The following is a 13,137-nucleotide window of genomic DNA, read 5'->3' on the forward strand; positions in this document are numbered from 1 at the left end:
GATATGTGAAGGGTAAGGTTTGGGAGGGGTCTTAGCATGAGGCCTTAATGTCTAAAATGATACCTGCTTACATATCAAAGGGGATGCTTTCACCCTTCCCAAAAACCAATGTTCGTCCTTACCCATCGGGATACTTTTGGACAGGAAACACAATGACATCACTTGGTGGGCTAGATGTTGCTGTGCTTCCTGCCTTTTCTCTTGGTCTTTAGTGTTACCAGACCAGTGTTACAGCCAGTGGCTCGTATTACAGCTCTCCTATGAGGTTCTCATTGCAGGGCACTGGGTTAAAAGAATGTACACTATACCACCAGGGAATTCATTTGGCCATAGAATCCTTCAATATTGCAACCACTCACGTTTTAGGGTTTTTATAGGCTAGCCCGTGTATTGTTAATGTTGTTAGATGCCGTCGAGTTGGTTCCTACTCATTGTGACCCTGTGTACAACAGTGAAACACTGCCCGGTCCTGCACTATCCTCAAAATTGTTGCCATGCTTGAGCCCATCATTGCAGCCATTGTGTCAATACATCTCTTTGAGAGTCTTCCTCTCCTTCACAGACACTCTACTAAGCGTGATGTCCTCCATGGATTAGTCTATCCTGATAGCATATAGAAAATAAGCGAGGCAAATTCACTTCATCCTGGCTTGTAAGGGGCATTCTGTCTGCACTTCCTCCAATTCAGATTTGTTCATTCTTCTAACAGTTTATGGTATATTCAATATTCTTCACCAACACCATAATTAAAAGCCATCAATTCTTTGGTCTTCCTTATTCATTATCCAGCTTTTGAATGCCTATGAAGCAATCGAAAATACCATGGCTTGGGTCATAGGCACTTTAGTCCTCAAAGTGACACCTGATGTCCAGTTCTTCATGCAGTGCAGCTGCTGGGTTATTTGTTCAGCATACAGATTCAATAAGTATGGTGAAAAGACACAACCTTGACACACACCTTTCCTGACTTTAAACCATGCGGTATTCCCTTGTTCTGTTCGAACGACTGCCTCTCCATCTATGTACAAGTTCTTCATGAGTACAATTAAGTGTTCTGGAATTCCTGTACTTTGCAATGTTATCCATAATTTATTATGATCCATGGAGTCGAAAGCCTTCACATAGTCAATAAAACACAGGTAAATATCTTTCTGTTTTCTCTGCTTTTAGCCAACATCTATTTGATATCTGGAATGCTATGTCTTTTTCCATGTTCTCGTATGAATCTGGCTTGAATTGCTGGCAGTTCCCTGCTGCAACAACTCTTGAATGATCTTCTGCAAAATTTTACTTGTGTGTGGTATTAATGATATTGTTTGATAATTTCCACATTCTGTTGGATCACCTTTCTTTGGAATGGGCACAAATATGGATCTCTTCCAGTCAGTTGGCCAGGTAGCTGTCTTCCAAATTTCTTGGTATGGATGAATAAGCACCTCCAGTACTGCATCTGTTTGTTGAAATATCTCAGTTGACATTCAGTCAGTTCCTGGAGCCTTGTTTTTCGCCAACGCCTTCAGTGTAGCTTGGACTTCTTCCTTCAGAACTACGGATTGTTGATCATATGCTATCTCCTGAAATGGCTGAATGTAGACCCATTCTTTCTGGTAGTGACTCCGTGTATTCCTTCCATCTTCTTTTGAAGCTTCCTGCATCATCCATAGAATCCTTCAATATTGCAACCACTTGTCTGTCAGTTTATCATACTGGGGTGATTTGTGTGTTGCTTGATGCTGGGAAGCTTTATCACCAGTATTTCAAATACCAGCAGGGTCATCCATGGTGGGCAGGTTTCAGTGGAGCTTCCACACTAAGACAGACTCAGAAGAAGGACCTGGCAGCCTACTTCTGAAAAAATAGGCTAGTGAAAACGTTATGAATAGCAGCAGAACATTGTCTGATATGGTCCCAGAAGATGAGTGCCTCAGGTTGGAAGGCACTCAAAATAAGACTGGGAAAGGGCTGCCGCCTCAAAGTAGAGTTGACCTTAATGACGTGGATGGAGTCAAGCTTTCAGGATCTTCATTTGCTGATGTGGTATGACTCAAAGTGAAAAGAAACAACTGTAAACATCCCTTAATAGTCAGAACTTGGAATGTACGAAGTACGAATGTAGGAAAATTAGAAATTATTAAAAATGAAATGGAATGCATAATGATCAATATCCTGGGCATTAGTGAACTAAAACGGAATGGTATTGGCCATTTTGAATCAGACGATCATATGGTCTACTATGCAAGGAATGGGAAACTGAAAAGGAATGGCGTTGCGTTCACTGTCAAAAAGAACATTTCAAGATCTATCCTGAAGTATGCTATCAGTGGTAAGATGATATCTATACACCTACAAGAAAGACCAGTTAATATGACTATTACTCAAATTTATGCACCAACCACTAAGGCCAAAAACAAAAAAAAAAAAAACCAAACCCACTAAGGCCAAAGATGAAGAAATTGAAGATTTTTACCAACTTCTGTAGTCTGAAATTGACTGAACGTGTAATCAGGATGCATTGATAATTAATGGTGACTAAAATGCAAAAGTTGGAAACAAAAGAGAAGGATTGGTAGTTGGAAAATATGGCCTTGGTGATAGAAATGATGCCAAAGATCGCATGATAAAATTTTGCAAGACCAATGACTTCTTCGTTGCAAATACCTTTCTTCAATAATATAAACGGTGATTATGCTCGTGGACCTTCTCAGATGGAATACACAGGAAACAAATCCTCTATGTCTGTGGAAAGAGACGATGGAAAAACCCAGTATTATCAGTCAGAACAAGGCCACGGGCCAGTTGCAGAACAGACCATCAATGGCTCGTATGCAAGTTCTAGTTAAAGCAGAAAAAAATTAGAACAAGTCCATGAGAGCCAAACTATCCCACCTGAATTTAAAGACCATCTCAAAAATAGATTTGACATGTTGAACACTAATGACCAAAGGCCAGACGAGTTGTGGAATGACATCAAGGACATCATACAAGAAGGAAGCCAGAGGTCATTAAAAAGACAGGAAAGAAAGAAAAGAAGACTCTGAAACTTGCTCTTGAACATCGAGTAGCTAAAGCAAACAGAAGAAATGGTGAAGTAAAAGCTGTGCAGAAGATTTCAAAGGTGGCTCAAGAAGAAAAAGTAAAGTATAATAATGACATGTGCTAAGACCTGGAGTTAGAAAAACCAAAAGGGAAAAACACACTAAGCATTTCTCAAGCTGAAAGAACTGAAGAAAAAATTCAAGCTTCGAATTACAATAATGATGGATTCTATGGAGAAAATATTAAAGAACACAGGAAGCATCAAAAGAAGGCAGAAGAGGTGGGGCCAAGATGGCGGACTAGGTAGACGCTACCTCGGATCCCTCTTGCAACAAAGAGTCGGAAAAACAAGTGAATCGATCACATACATAACAATCTACGAACCCTGAACAACAAACGCAGATTTAGAGACGGAGAATGAACAAATACGGGGAAGCAGCGACTGCTTTCAGAGCCTGGAGCCAGCGTCCCAGTCAGGTAACCTTGGTGCCGGGCTTAGGTCTGGGCCCAGGGGAGCTGAACTCAAATTCTTGTGACGGCGCAAACAAGGGGTGCAGCCCTACCCCCCTGAACTCACCCCGGGAGGGGGCCGAGCCGGTCTGCGCAGGCGGCGTGGCAACGCGGCTGGTGGGAGAAGTCCCCGGGAGGCAGTGACCGCTTTTGGAGCCGGGAGTGCAGCGTCCCAGCTGGGGAACCTTGGCACTGAGCTTTTGACTGGGCGCTGTCACGGTGCAAGCACAGGGCGCAGCCCTACTTCCCTGAACTAACCCCGGGAGGGGGCCCAGCCGGTCCACGGGGACGGCGCAGCGACGCGGCTGGCGGGACGAGAAGTCCCTGGGAGGCAGCGACTGATTTTGGAGCTGGGAGTGCAGCGTCCCAGCCGGGGAACCTTGACGCTGGACATTAGACTGGGCGCTGTCATGGCACCAGCACAGGGCCCAGCCCTACTCCCTTGAACTAACCGCGGGAGGGGGCCCAGCCAGTCCGCGGGGGCGGCACTGCGACGCGGCTGGCAGGAAGAGAATTCCCTGGGAGGCAGCGACTGATTTTGGAGCCGGGAGTGCAGCGTTCCAGCAGGGGAACCTTGACGCTGGGCTTTGGACTGGCAGCGGAGGATCTGACCGCGGCTTCAGCGGGCCAGACCCTCGGGGGCAATCTACACATAGCCAGCACACATAGGTGACACGCCCTTCGGGAATCGCAGATAAAATAGTCATTCCAAGCAAGATAAGCAACTTTGGCTATATTCCGAGGTGCTACTCTCCTATTTCTCTGAACCCTCTCCCACCCTTCTCAGGCGGCTTCATTAACATTGGAATTTCCTGAGCCAGAGGGAGAATGGCTCCGGCTCTGCGGTGGCTTTGCTTTTCCCCCTTTTTTCTTTTTTTTTGGTCTTTTCCTAACCCATTCTTCCAGCCTGAGAGAAGGAACCACAAAAAACCCAGGGACCAAATATCCATCCTTAATTGGACTAAAAACACAGAACCAGCTACAGCCAAGCATATATGATCCAAATCTCGGACTTTCATCCTTACAGGGAACAAGGTGGCAGTTATAATCCAAAGGCAGTTCTGATAGGGATCTGACTGCATTTTTTTTTTTTAGCAGATTTTCTGGAAAAACAAGTTTCCCAGGTCTGATATCTCTGCTTATTCAACAGAGCCCTAACTGACCAACAACAGGGAACTGAGGGCTGAAGCTCCCCCCAGACCACGTAGCCTCTTGCCTTAGGGGTCTAAGGAGGGTGACATCTACCAATCAGTAGAGGTACTTGCATTGGGGGCCTAAGGTACAGCTGCAGTGCCCTCCCAGCAAGGTGCTATAGGAATAGAGACACACCTACCCCACTGACACTTGGGGGAACCCTGTCAGCATCCTGCCCCCCTGGAGGGTGAACCCCAGCTACTAATAGAATCTGGTGCACACAACTATCACCACTACTTCTCTAGGTGGATAGGTGTTAGGATACAGCACACACTTGATGACCCAAAATCAGATTCTACTCAAGAATAGTGAATAGACTCAGGCATATATATCTGGTAACAGCCCAAACCAGCTGGTAATAGGTCATAAGTAAGTCAAGGGCTACAACAAACAAGACAGCACAATCTAGTTGCCCATCCACGTATATTGAAAGAAAATAAAACAAGATAAGACTCAGTGAGCAATTACAGAATAAACCATTACTATATCTTAGTGATGGCTCGGAGACAGCAGTCGATATCAAACCACATAAAGAAGCAGACCATGACAGCTTCTACAACCCCCCAAACAAAAGAATCAAAATCTTTCCCAAATGAAGATACAATCCTGGAATTATCAGATACAGAATATAAAAAACTAATTTACAGAATGCTTCAAGACATCAGAAACGAAATAAGGCAAACTGCAGAAAAAGCCAAGGAACACACTGATAAAACAGTTGAAGAACTCAAAAAGATTATTCAAGAACATAGTGGAAAAATTAATAAGTTGCAAGAATCCATAGAGAGACAGCATGTAGAAATCCAAAAGATTAACAATAAAATTACAGAATTAGACAACACAATAGGAAGTCAGAGGAGCAGACTCGAGCAATTAGAATGCAGACTGGGAAATCTGGAGGACCAGGGAATTAACACCAACATAGCTGAAAAAATATCAGATAAAAGAATTTAAAAAAATGAAACCCTAAGAATCATGTGGGACTCTATCAAGAAGGATAACTTGCGTGTGATTGGAGTCCCAGAACAGGGAGGGAGGACAGAAAACACAGAGAGAATAGTTGAAGATCTGCTGACAGAAAACTTCCCTGACATCATGAAAGATGAAAGGATATCTATCCAAGATGCTCATCGAACCCCATTTAAGATTGATCCAAAAAGAAAATCACCAAGACATATTATCATCAAACTTGCCAAAACCAAAGATAAAGAGAAAATTTTAAAAGCAGCCAGAGATAAAAGAAAGGTCTCCTTCAAGGGAGAATCAATAAGAATAAGTTCAGACTACTCAGCAGAAACCATGCAGGCGAGAAGGCAATGGGATGACATATACAGAGCACTGAAGGAGAAAAACTGCCAGCCAAGGATCATATATCCAGCAAAACTCTCTCTGAAATATGAAGGCGAAATTAAGATATTTACAGATAAACACAAGTTTAGAGAATTTGCAAAAACCAAACCAAAGCTACAAGAAATACTAAAGGATATTGTTTGGTCAGAAAACCAATAATATCAGATACCAGCACAACACAAGGTCACAAAACAGAACATCCTGATATCAACTTAAATAGGGAAATCACAAAAACAAATTAAGATTAATTAAAAAAAAAATGCTCATAACAGGGAATCATTGAAGTCAATATGTAAAAGATCACAATAATCAAAAAGAGGGACTAAATACAGGTGGCATAGAACTGCCATATGGAGAGTGATACAAGGCAATATAGAACAATAGAAGTTAGGTTTTTACTTAGAAAAATAGGGATAAATATTAAGGTAACCACAAAGAGGTATAACAACTCCATAACTCAAGATAGAAGCCAAGAAAAACGTAACGACTCAACAAACATAAAGTCAAACACTACGAAAATGAGGATCTCACAATTTACTAAGAAAAAAGTCTCAGCACAAAAAAGTAAGTGGAAAAATGAAAATGTCAACAACACACATAAAAAGGCATCAAAATGACAACACTAAACACTTATTTATCTATAATTACGCTGAATGTAAATGGACTAAATGCACCAATAAAGAGACAGAGAGTCTCGGACTGGATAAAGAAACACGATCCGTCTATATGCTGCCTACAAGAGACACACCTTAGACTTAGAGACACAAACAAACTAAAACTCAAAGGATGGAAAAAAATATATCAAGCAAACAATAAGCAAAAATGAAGAGGAGTAGCAATATTAATTTCTGACAAAATAGACTTTAGACTTAAATCCACCACAAAGGATAAAGAAGGACACTACATAATGATAAAAGGGACAATTGATCAGGAAGACATAACCATATTAAATATTTATGCACCCAATGACAGGGCTGCAAGATACATAAATCAAATTTTAACAGAACTCAAAAGTGAGACAGACACCTCCACAATTATAGTAGGAGACTTCAACACACCACTTTCGGAGAAGGACAGGACATCCAGTAAGAAGCTCAATAGAGACACGGAAGACCTAATTACAACAATCAACCAACTTGACCTCAGTGACTTATACAGAACTCTCCACCCACCTGCTGCAAAGTATACTTTTTTTTCTAGCGCACATGGAACATTCTCTAGAATAGACCACATATTAGGTCATAAAATCTTTGCAGAATCCAAAACATCGAAATGTTACAAAGCATCTTCTCAGACCACAAGGCCATAAAAGTGGAAATCAGTAACAGAAAAATTAGGAAAAAGAAATCAAATACTTGGAAACCTAACAATACCCTCCTGAAAAAAGACTGGGTTATAGAAGACATCAATGAGCGAATAAGGAAATTCATAGAATGCAACGAGAATGAAAATACTTCCTATCAAAACCTCTGGGACACAGCAAAAGCAGTGCTCAGAGGCCAATTTACATTGATAAATGCACACATACAAAAAGAAGAAAGAGCCAAAATCAGAGAACTGTCCTTACAACTTGAACAAATAGAAAGTGAGCAACAAAAGAATCCATCAGGCACCAGAAGAAAACAAATAATAAAAATTAGAGCCGAACTAAATGAATTAGAGAACAGAAAAACAATTGAAAGAATTAACAAAGCCAAAAGCTGGTTCTTTGAAAAAATTAACAAAATTGATAAACCATTGGCTAGACTGACTAAAGAAATACAGGAAAGGAAACAAATAACCTGAATAAGAAACTAGATGGGCCACATCACAACAGACCCAACTGAAATTAAAAGAATCATAACAGATTATTACGAAAAATTGTACTCTAACAAATTTGCAAACCTAGAAGAAATGGATGAATTCCTGGAAAAACACTACCTACCTAAACTAACACATTCAGAAGTAGAACAACTAAATAGACCCATAACAAAAAAAGAGATTGAAACGGTAATCAAAAAACTCCCAACAAAAAAAAGCCCTGGCCTGGACGGCTTCACTGCAGAGTTCTACCAAACTTTCAGAGAAGAGTTAACACCACTACTACTAAAGGTATTTCAAAGCATAGAAAATGACGGAATACTACCCAACTCATTCTATGAAGCCACCATCTCCCTGATACCAAAACCAGGTAAAGACATTACAAAAAAAGAAAATTACAGACCTATATCCCTCATGAACATAGATGCAAAAATCCTCAACAAAATTCTAGCCAACAGAATTCAACAACATATCAAAAAAATAATTCACCACAACCAAGTGGGATTTATACCAGGTTTTTTTTCATGCAAGGCTGGTTTAATATTAGAAAAACCATTAATGTAATCCACCACATAAATAAAACAAAAGACAAAAACCACATGATCTTATCAATTGATGCAGAAAAGGCATTTGACAAAATCCAACACCCATTTATGATAAAAACTCTCACCAAAATAGGAATTGAAGGAAAATTCCTCAACATAATAAAGGGCATCTATGCAAAGCCAACAGCCAACATCACTCTAAATGGAGAGAACCTGAAAGCATTTCCCTTGAGAATGGGAACCAGACAAGGATGCCCTTTATCACCACTCTTATTCAACATTGTGCCAGAAGTCCTAGCCAGAGCAATTAGGCTAGACAAAGAAATAAAGGGCATCCAGATTGGCAAGGAGGAAGTAAAATTACCTCTATTTGCAGATGACATGATCTTATACACAGAAAACCCTAAGGAATCCTCCAGAAAATTACTGAAACTAATAGAAGAGTTTGGCAGAGTCTCAGGTTATAAGATAAACATACAAAAATCACTTGGATTCCTCTACATCAACAAAAAGAACATCAAACAGGAAATCAGCAAATCAATACCATTCACAGTAGCCCCCAAGAAGATAAAATACTTAGGAATAAATCTTACCAAGGATGTAAAAGACCTATACAAAGAAAACTACAAAGCTCTACTACAAGAAATTCAAAAGGACATACTTAAGTGGAAAAACATACCCTGCTCATGGATAGGAAGACTTAACATAGTAAAAATGTCTATTCTACCAAAAGCCATCTATACATACAATGCACTTCCGATCCAAATTCCCATGACATTTTTTAAGGTGATAGAGAAACAAATCACCAACTTCATATGGAAGGGAAAGAAGCCTCGGATAAGCAAAGCATTGCTGAAAAAGAACAAAGTGGGAGGCCTCACTCTACCTGATTTCAGAACCTATTATACAGCCACAGTAGTCAAAACAACCTGGTATTGGTACAACAACAGGCACATAGACCAGTGGAACAGAATTGAGAACCCAGATATAAATCCATCCACATATGAGCAGCTGATATTTGACAAAGTCCCAGTGTCAGTTAATTGGGGAAAAGATAGTCTTTTTAACAAATGGTGCTGGCATAACTGGATATCCACTTGCAAAAAAATGAAACAGGACCCATACCTCACACCAAGCAGAAAAACTAACGCCAAGTGGATCAAAGACCTAAACATAAAGACTAAAACGATAAAGATCATGGAAGAAAAAATAGGGACAATCTTAGGAGCCCTAATACAAGGCATAAACAGAATACAAAACATTACGCAAAATGCGAAGAGAAACCAGATAACTGGGAGCTCCTAAAAATCAAACACCTATGCTCATCTAAAGACTTCACGAAAAGAGTAAAAAGACCACCTACAGACTGGGAAAGAATTTTCAGCTATGACATCTCCGACAAGCGCCTGATCTCTAAAATCTATATGATTCTGTCAAAACTCAACCACAAAAAGACAAACAACCCAATCAAGAAGTGGGCAAAGGATATGAACACACACTTCACTAAAGAAGATATTCAGGCAGCTAACAGATACATGAGAAAATGCTCTCGATCATTAGCCATTAGAGAAATGCAAATTAAAACTACGATGAGATTCCATCTCACTCCAACAAGGCTGGCATTAACCCAAAAAAAACAAAATAATAAATGTTGGAGAGGCTGCAGAGAGATTGGAACTCTTATACACTGCTGGTGGGAATGTAAAATGGTACAACCACTTTGGAAATCTATCTGGCGTTATCTTAAACAGTTAGAAATAGAACTACCATACAACCCAGAAATCCCACTCCTCGGAATATACCCTAGAGAAACAAGAGCCTTCACACAAACAGATATATGCACACCCATGTTTATTGCAGCTCTGTTTACAATAGCAAAAAGCTGGAAGCAACCAAGGTGTCCATCAACGAATGAATGGGTAAATAAATCATGGTATATTCACACAATGGAATACTACGCATCGATAAAGAACAGTGACGAATCTCTGAAACATTTCATAACATGGAGGAACCTGGAAGGCATTATGCTGAGCGAAATTAGTCAGAGGCAAAAGGACAAATATTGTATAAGACCACTATTATAAGATCTTGAGAAATAGTACAAACTGAGAAGAACACATACTTTTGTGGTTACGGGGGGGGGGGAGGGAGGGAGGGAGGGAGGGTGTTTTTTACTGATTAATTAGTAGATAAGAACTGCTTCAGGTGAAGGGAAGGACAACACTCAATACATGGAAGGTCAGCTCAAATGGACTGGACCAAAAACAAAGAAGTTTCCGGGATAAAATGAATGCTTCAAAGGTCAGTGGAGCAAGGGCGGGGGTTTGGGGACCATGGTTTAAGGGGACTTCTAAGTCAATTGGCAAAATAATTCTATTATGAAAACATTCTGCATCCCACTTTGAAATGTGGCGTCTGGGGTCTTGGATGCTAACAAGCGGCCGTCTAGGATGCATCGGTTGGTCTTAACCCACCTGGAGCAAAGGAGAATGAAGAACACCAAGGTCACATGACAACTAAGAGCCCAAGAGACAGAAAGGGCCACATGAACCAGAGACCTACATCATCCTGAGACCAGAACTAGTTGGTGCCAGGCCACAATCGATGACTGCCCTGACGGGGAGCACAACAGAGAGCCCCTGGGGGAGCGGGAGATCAGTGGGATGCAGACCCCCAATTCTCATGAAAAGACCATACTTGGTGGTCTGACTGAGACTAGAGGAATCCCCGCAGTCATGGTCCCCAAACCTTCTGTTGGCACAGGACAGGAACCATCCCTGAAGACAACTCATCAGACATGAAAGGGACTGGACAGTGGGTAGGAGAGAGATGCTGATGAAGAGTGAGCTAATTATATCAGGTGGACACTTGAGACTGTGTTGGCATCTCCTGTCTGGAGGGGGGATGGGAGGATATAGAGAGTTGGAAGCTGGCAAAATTGTCACGAAAGGAGAGACTGGAAGGGCTGACTCTTTGGGGGGAGAGCAAGTGGGAGTACGGAGTAAGATGTATATAAACTTATATGTGACAGTCTGACTTGATTTGTAAACGTTCACTTGAAGCTCAATAAAAGTTAATAAAAAAAAAAAAAAGGCAGAAGAAATACAGTGACAACACCATAAAAGACTTGGTCAACCTTCAACCATTTCAGGAGGTAGTATATGATCAGGAACCAATAGTACTGAAGGAGGAAGTCCAAGCTGCACTGCAGGAATTGGTGAACAACAAGTCTCCAGGAATTGTCTGAATATCAGTTGAGATGTTTCAACAAACAGATGCAACTCTGGAAGTGATCACTCATCTACACCAAGAAATTTGGAAGACAGCTAACTGGCCAGCTGAATGGAAGAGATCCATATTTATTCCTATTCCAAAGAAAGGTGATCCCACCGAATGTGGAAATTATAGAACAATATCATCAATATCAAAGGAAAGTAAAATTTTGCTGAAGATCATTCAAAAGCTGCTGCAGCAGGATACCGACAGGGAACTGCTAGAAATTCAAGGTGGATTCAGATTATTAAGTGGAGCCAGGGATGTTGCACATGTCAGATGGATCCTGGCTGAAAAGCAGAGAATACCAGGAAGACGTTTACCTGTGTTTTATCAACTATGCAAAGGCATTCAGCTTTGTGGATCATAGCAAATTATGGATAGTATTTCAAAGAATGGGTATTCCAGAACACTTAATTGTGCTCATGAGGAAACTGTACATAGATCAAGAGGCAGTCAGTTCGACTAGAACAAAGGGGATGCTGCATGGTTTAAAGTCAGTAAAGGTGTGTGTGAGGGTTGTATCCTTTCAGTATACTTATTCAATCTGTATGCTGAGCATATAATCTGAGAAGCTGGACTATATGAAGAACGAGGCATCAGGGTTGGAGGAAGACTCATTAACAACCTGTTATGCAGTCAACGTAACTTTGCTTGCTTAAAGTGAAGAGGACTTGAAACACTGAAGATCAAAGACCAGTCTTCAGTATAGATTACACCTCAACATAAAGAAAACAAAAATTCTTGCAACTGGAACAATAAGCAACATCATGATAAATGGAGAAAAGATTGTAGTTGTCAAGGATTTCATTTTACTTGGATTCACAATTAACATCCATGGAAGCACAGTCAAGAAATCAACAGATGCATTGCATTGGGCAAATCTGCATCAGAACACCTCTTTAAAATGTTAAAAAGCAAAGATGTTACCTTCTGCACTAAGTTGTGCCTGACCTATGGTGTTTTCAGTCACCTCATATGCATGTGAAAGCTAGCCCAAAGAAGAATGACGTCTTTGAATTATGATGTTGGGGAAGAATATTGAGTATGCCATGAACTGCCAAAAGAATGAACAAATCTGTCCTGGAAGGAATATAGCCAGAATGTTCCTTGTAAGCAAGCATGGCAAGACTATGTCTTACATACTTTGGACTTGTCAGGTGGGATCAGTCCTTGGAAAAGGACATTATGCTTGGCAGAGGGTCAGTGAAAAAGAGGACGACCCTCAACGAGATGGACTGACCCAGTGGCTGCAACAGTGGGCTCAAGCATAATGACTGTGAGGATGGTGCAGGACCGGCCAGTACAGAATTTCTTTCTGTTGTACATAGCATCGCTAATGAGTCGGAACCAACTCGACGGCACCTAACACCCAGATGTCATAAACTTGATTGCTGGAAGTGACGAGGACTTGAAATACTTACTGATG

Source organism: Elephas maximus, chromosome 1, assembly GCF_024166365.1.
Source record: "Elephas maximus indicus isolate mEleMax1 chromosome 1, mEleMax1 primary haplotype, whole genome shotgun sequence".
NCBI classification, from domain to species: domain Eukaryota; kingdom Metazoa; phylum Chordata; class Mammalia; order Proboscidea; family Elephantidae; genus Elephas; species Elephas maximus.